This window comes from Solea senegalensis, unplaced genomic scaffold, assembly GCF_019176455.1.
Source record: "Solea senegalensis isolate Sse05_10M unplaced genomic scaffold, IFAPA_SoseM_1 scf7180000012937, whole genome shotgun sequence".
Lineage (NCBI taxonomy): Eukaryota > Metazoa > Chordata > Actinopteri > Pleuronectiformes > Soleidae > Solea > Solea senegalensis.
In genome coordinates, this window is record NW_025320726.1 from 1 (window position 1) to 5,338 (window position 5,338).

Below are 5,338 nucleotides of genomic sequence, written 5' to 3' on the forward strand. Positions count from 1 at the left end.
AACTCAGCCGAGAATGTCAGAAGCTAATTTCCTGACCCGTACCACATTGGTTTGCCACTGGGGGTGCAGGCTATAAGTATCGACTGAGTGAGATAGTTCCATTCAAATGTCAGCTGGAGCACAACTGTGTTGTGCTGATCTCTCTCCAGACTGTTGGTGTCTGATTTCCGTTGATCCCACTTTTCGGGGTGACAGAAGAGCTTGAGAAGGCGCTCTTCTTGGTGGTACTCCCCATCTCCATGAGATGAGGGCCTTGAGCTACACCATGTCTTTCAGCAGCAAATACAATGATCAAATACTGATCAGGCTCTCACTTGGATCAGTTAACATACACACATTGAATGAATGACATACACTGCGGACGCAAACTGTTTCCGCTCGGTTTCGAACCGAGGACCTTTTGCGTGTGAAGCAAACGTGATGACCACTACACTACGGAAACCCTGCTAAGGACACCAGGATTGGAGATTTTCCCAGAAAGCAACGAGCGTACGATTTCGCAGGAGAGGCATCAGGGAACGGTCCGGTTTTCATATGACGGTCCCATGGGACTTCAAGACTAAAGAGCTCCCCGTCGGGGAATCGAACCCCGGTCTTCCGCGTGACAGGCGGAGATACTGTCCACTATACTAACGAGGACTGCGCCATGTGACTGGGAGCCAGGGCCACCAATTACGAGGCGTGGTCTGTCTATTTTTGCTGACTGCCAACATTGCAAGAGGTGCACTCATTCAGAGTGAACCCCATGTCGGAGTGAATACCTACCCCAGGGGGTCCTCACTCAGATAATGAAGAAGACCATACGTCTCTTCCCAGGAAAGGTGACTTTAAAAAGAGTGCTGTTTCCGCTCGGTTTCGAGCCGAGGACTTTTCGCGTGTTAGGCGAACGTGATGACCACTACACTACGGAAACCCTGTTGGGAGCACTGAGATTGGAGATTTCCCCAAAATACAATGAGCCTGATCGCAATAGATGTGTGCTTTGACAGGAGGGAGCAAAAGGTCACATTTTGATAGATGTTACAGAGATATCTATCTATCTATCTATCTATCTATCTATGTAGCTATCTATCGGGGGTGTGTCAGATAAACTGACTATGACAGAATATGGGCTCCAGTTTGAACAGTGCAACTCAGCCGAGAATGTCAGAAGCTAATTTCCTGACCCGTACCACATTGGTTTGCCACTGGGGGTGCAGACTATAAGTATCGACTGAGTGAGATAGTTCCATTCAAATGTCAGCTGGAGCACAACTGTGTTGTGCTGATCTCTCTTCAGACTGTTGGTGTCTGATTTCTGTTGATCCCACTTTTCGGGGTGACAGAAGAGCTTGAGAAGGCTCTCTTCTTGGTCGTACTCCCCATCTCCATGAGATGAGGGCCTTGAGCTACACCCTGTCTTTCAGCAGCAAATACAATGATCAAATACTGATCAGGCTCTCACTGGGATCAGTTAACATACACACATTGAATGAATGACATACACTGCGGAAGCAAACAGTTTCCGCTCGGTTTCGAGCCGAGGACCTTTCGCGTGTTAGGCGAACGTGATGACCACTACACTACGGAAACCCTGCTAAGGACACCAGGATTGGAGATTTTCCCAGAACGCAACGAGCGTACGATTTCGCAGGAGAGGCATCAGGGAACGGTCCGGTTTTCATATGACGGTCCCATGGGATTTCAAGACTAAAGAGCTCCCCGTCGGGGAATCGAACCCCGGTCTTCCGCGTGACAGGCGGAGATACTGTCCACTATACTAACGAGGACTGCGCCATGTGACTGGGAGCCAGGGCCACCAATTACGAGGCGTGGTCTGTCTATTTTTGCTGACTGCCAACAGGCAGACATTGCAAGAGGTGCACTCATTCAGAGTGAACCCCATGTCGGAGTGAATACCTACCCCAGGGGGTCCTCACTCAGATAATGAAGAAGACCATACGTCTCTTCCCAGGAAAGCTGACTTTAAAAAGAGTGCTGTTTCCGCTCGGTTTCGAGCCGAGGACCTTTCGCATGTTAGGCGAACGTGATGACCACTACACTACGGAAACCCTGTTGGGCGCACTGAGATTGGAGATTTCCCCAAAATACAATGAGCCTGATCGCAATAGATGTGTGCTTTGACAGGAGGGCGCAAAAGGTCACATTTTGATAGGTGTTACAGAGATATCTATCTATGTGTTGGTTTTGCCACTGGGGGTGCGGAGCTATAAGTATGGAAGCCCCAGGTGAGAATGGTTCCATTCAAATGTCGGCTGAGCACAACTGTGTTGTGCTGATCTCTCTTCAGACTGTTGGTGTCTGATTTCTGTTGATCCCACTTTTCGGGGTGACAGAAGAGCTTGAGAAGGCTCTCTTCTTGGTCGTACTCCCCATCTCCATGAGATGAGGGCCTTGAGCTACACCATGTCTTTCAGCAGCAAATACAATGATCAAATACTGATCAGGCTCTCACTGGGATCAGTTAACATACACACATTGAATGAATGACATACACTGCGGAAGCAAACTGTTTCCGCTCGGTTTCGAGCCGAGGACCTTTCGCGTGTTAGGCGAACGTGATGACCACTACACTACGGAAACCCTGCTAAGGCCACCAGGATTGGAGATTTTCCCAGAACGCAACGAGCGTACGATTTCGCAGGAGAGGCATCAGGGAACGGTCCGGTTTTCATATGACGGTCCCATGGGACTTCAAGACTAAAGAGCTCCCCGTCGGGGAATCGAACCCCGGTCTTCCGCGTGACAGGCGGAGATACTGTCCACTATACTAACGAGGACTGCGCCATGTGACTGGGAGCCAGGGCCACCAATTACGAGGCGTGGTCTGTCTATTTTTGCTGAATGCCAACAGGCAGACATTGCAAGAGGTGCACTCATTCAGAGTGAACCCCATGTCGGAGTGAATACCTACCCCAGGGGGTCCTCACTCAGATAATGAAGAAGACCATACGTCTCTTCCCAGGAAAGGTGACTTTAAAAAGAGTGCTGTTTCCGCTCGGTTTCGAGCCGAGGACCTTTCGCGTGTTAGGCGAACGTGATGACCACTACACTACGGAAACCCTGTTGGGAGCACTGAGATTGGAGATTTCCCCAAAATACAATGAGCCTGATCGCAATAGATGTGTGCTTTGACAGGAGGGAGCAAAAGGGCACATTTTGATAGGTGTTACAGAGATATCTATCTATCTATCTATCTAGCTAGCTATCTATCGGGGGTGTGTCAGATAAACTGACTATGACAGAATATGGTCTCCAGTTTGAACAGTGCAACTCAGCCGAGAATGGCAGAAGCTAATTTCCTGACCCGTACCACATTGGTTTGCCACTGGGGGTGCAGACTATAAGTATCGACTGAGTGAGATAGTTCCATTCAAATGTCAGCTGGAGCACAACTGTGTTGTGCTGATCTCTCTCCAGACTGTTGGTGTCTGATTTCTGTTGATCCCACTTTTCGGGGTGACAGAAGAGCTTGAGAAGGCTCTCTTCTTGGTCGTACTCCCCATCTCCATGAGATGAGGGCCTTGAGCTACACCATGTCTTTCAGCAGCAAATACAATGATCAAATACTGATCAGGCTCTCACTTGGATCAGTTAACATACACACATTGAATGAATGACATACACTGCGGAAGCAAACTGTTTCCGATCGGTTTCGAACCGAGGACCTTTTGCGTGTGAAGCAAACGTGATGACCACTACACTACGGAAACCCTGCTAAGGACACCAGGATTGGAGATTTTCCCAGAAAGCAACGAGCGTACGATTTCGCAGGAGAGGCATCAGGGAACGGTCCGGTTTTCATATGACGGTCCCATGGGACTTCAAGACTAAAGAGCTCCCCGTCAGGGAATCGAACCCCGGTCTTCCGCGTGACAGGCGGAGATACTGTCCACTATACTAACGAGGACTGCGCCATGTGACTGGGAGCCAGGGCCACCAATTACGAGGCGTGGTCTGTCTATTTTTGCTGAATGCCAACAGGCAGACATTGCAAGAGGTGCACTCATTCAGAGTGAACCCCATGTCGGAGTGAATACCTACCCCAGGGGGTCCTCACTCAGATAATGAAGAAGACCATACGTCTCTTCCCACGAAAGGTGACTTTAAAGCGAGTGCTGTTTCCGCTCGGTTTCGAGCCGAGGACCTTTCGCGTGTTAGGCGAACGTGATGACCACTACACTACGGAAACCCTGTTGGGGGCACTGAGATTGGAGATTTCCCCAAAATACAATGAGCCTGATCGCAATAGATGTGTGCTTTGACAGGAGGGAGCAAAAGGTCACATTTTGATAGATGTTACAGAGATATCTATCTATCTATCTATCTATCTATCTATGTAGCTATCTATCGGGGTTGTGTCAGATAAACTGACTATGACAGAATATGGTCTCCAGTTTGAACAGTGCAACTCAGCCGAGAATGTCAGAAGCTAATTTCCTGACCCGTACCACATTGGTTTGCCACTGGGGGTGCAGACTATAAGTATCGACTGAGTGAGATAGTTCCATTCAAATGTCAGCTGGAGCACAACTGTGTTGTGCTGATCTCTCTCCAGCCTGTTGGTGTCTGATTTCCGTTGATCCCACTTTTCGGGGTGACAGAAGAGCTTGAGAAGGCTCTCTTCTTGGTCGTACTCCCCATCTCCATGAGATGAGGGCCTTGAGCTACACCATGTCTTTCAGCAGCAAATACAATGATCAAATACTGATCAGGCTCTCACTTGGATCAGTTAACATACACACATTGAATGAATGACATACACTCGCGGAAGCAAACTGTTTTCCGCTTTCGGTTTCCGAGGCTCGAGGAGGACGCTTTTTAGTGTGAAGCAGCAGTGATGAAGCCACTACACTCGGAAGCCACTGCTAAGGATACCAGGATTGATTTTCCCCAGAGCGCCTTGGCGTGCGATTTACTTGGAGAGAGGGAGCATCAGGGAACGGTCCGGTTTTCATATGACGGTCCCATGGGACTTCAAGACTAAAGAGCTCCCCGTCAGGGAATCGAACCCCGGTCTTCCGCGTGACAGGCGGAGATACTGTCCACTATACTAACGAGGACTGGGCCATGTGACCGGGAGCCAGGGCCACCAATTACGAGGCGTGGTCTGTCTATTTTTGCTGAATGCCAACAGGCAGACATTGCAAGAGGTGCACTCATTCAGAGTGAACCCCATGTCGGAGTGAATACCTACCCCAGGGGGTCCTCACTCAGATAATGAAGAAGACCATACGTCTCTTCCCACGAAAGGTGACTTTAAAGCGAGTGCTGTTTCCGCTCGGTTTCGAGCCGAGGACCTTTCGCGTGTTAGGCGAACGTGATGACCACTACACTA

General features: G+C 49.4%; 13 non-coding genes across 13 annotated transcripts; all 13 read right to left on the reverse strand.

The window, feature by feature from the left end:
* Positions 1-369: 369 nt before the first annotated feature.
* Positions 370-442, reverse strand: trnav-cac. The gene has a single exon. It is a non-coding gene; the product is annotated as a tRNA-Val (tRNA).
* Positions 443-567: 125 nt separating this feature from the next.
* Positions 568-639, reverse strand: trnad-guc. Its single transcript has one exon. It is a non-coding gene; the product is annotated as a tRNA-Asp (tRNA).
* Positions 640-840: 201 nt separating this feature from the next.
* On the reverse strand, positions 841-913 carry trnav-aac. The gene has a single exon. It is a non-coding gene; the product is annotated as a tRNA-Val (tRNA).
* A 586-nt stretch (positions 914-1,499) lies between these two features.
* Positions 1,500-1,572, reverse strand: trnav-aac. Its single transcript has one exon. It is a non-coding gene; the product is annotated as a tRNA-Val (tRNA).
* Positions 1,573-1,697: 125 nt separating this feature from the next.
* trnad-guc lies at positions 1,698-1,769 on the reverse strand. Its single transcript has one exon. It is a non-coding gene; the product is annotated as a tRNA-Asp (tRNA).
* Positions 1,770-1,978: 209 nt separating this feature from the next.
* trnav-aac lies at positions 1,979-2,051 on the reverse strand. Its single transcript has one exon. It is a non-coding gene; the product is annotated as a tRNA-Val (tRNA).
* Positions 2,052-2,510: 459 nt separating this feature from the next.
* trnav-aac lies at positions 2,511-2,583 on the reverse strand. The gene has a single exon. It is a non-coding gene; the product is annotated as a tRNA-Val (tRNA).
* Positions 2,584-2,708: 125 nt separating this feature from the next.
* On the reverse strand, positions 2,709-2,780 carry trnad-guc. The gene has a single exon. It is a non-coding gene; the product is annotated as a tRNA-Asp (tRNA).
* A 209-nt stretch (positions 2,781-2,989) lies between these two features.
* Positions 2,990-3,062, reverse strand: trnav-aac. The gene has a single exon. It is a non-coding gene; the product is annotated as a tRNA-Val (tRNA).
* A 578-nt stretch (positions 3,063-3,640) lies between these two features.
* On the reverse strand, positions 3,641-3,713 carry trnav-cac. The gene has a single exon. It is a non-coding gene; the product is annotated as a tRNA-Val (tRNA).
* A 125-nt stretch (positions 3,714-3,838) lies between these two features.
* On the reverse strand, positions 3,839-3,910 carry trnad-guc. The gene has a single exon. It is a non-coding gene; the product is annotated as a tRNA-Asp (tRNA).
* Positions 3,911-4,119: 209 nt separating this feature from the next.
* trnav-aac lies at positions 4,120-4,192 on the reverse strand. Its single transcript has one exon. It is a non-coding gene; the product is annotated as a tRNA-Val (tRNA).
* Positions 4,193-4,991: 799 nt separating this feature from the next.
* trnad-guc lies at positions 4,992-5,063 on the reverse strand. Its single transcript has one exon. It is a non-coding gene; the product is annotated as a tRNA-Asp (tRNA).
* Positions 5,064-5,338: the final 275 nt, after the last annotated feature.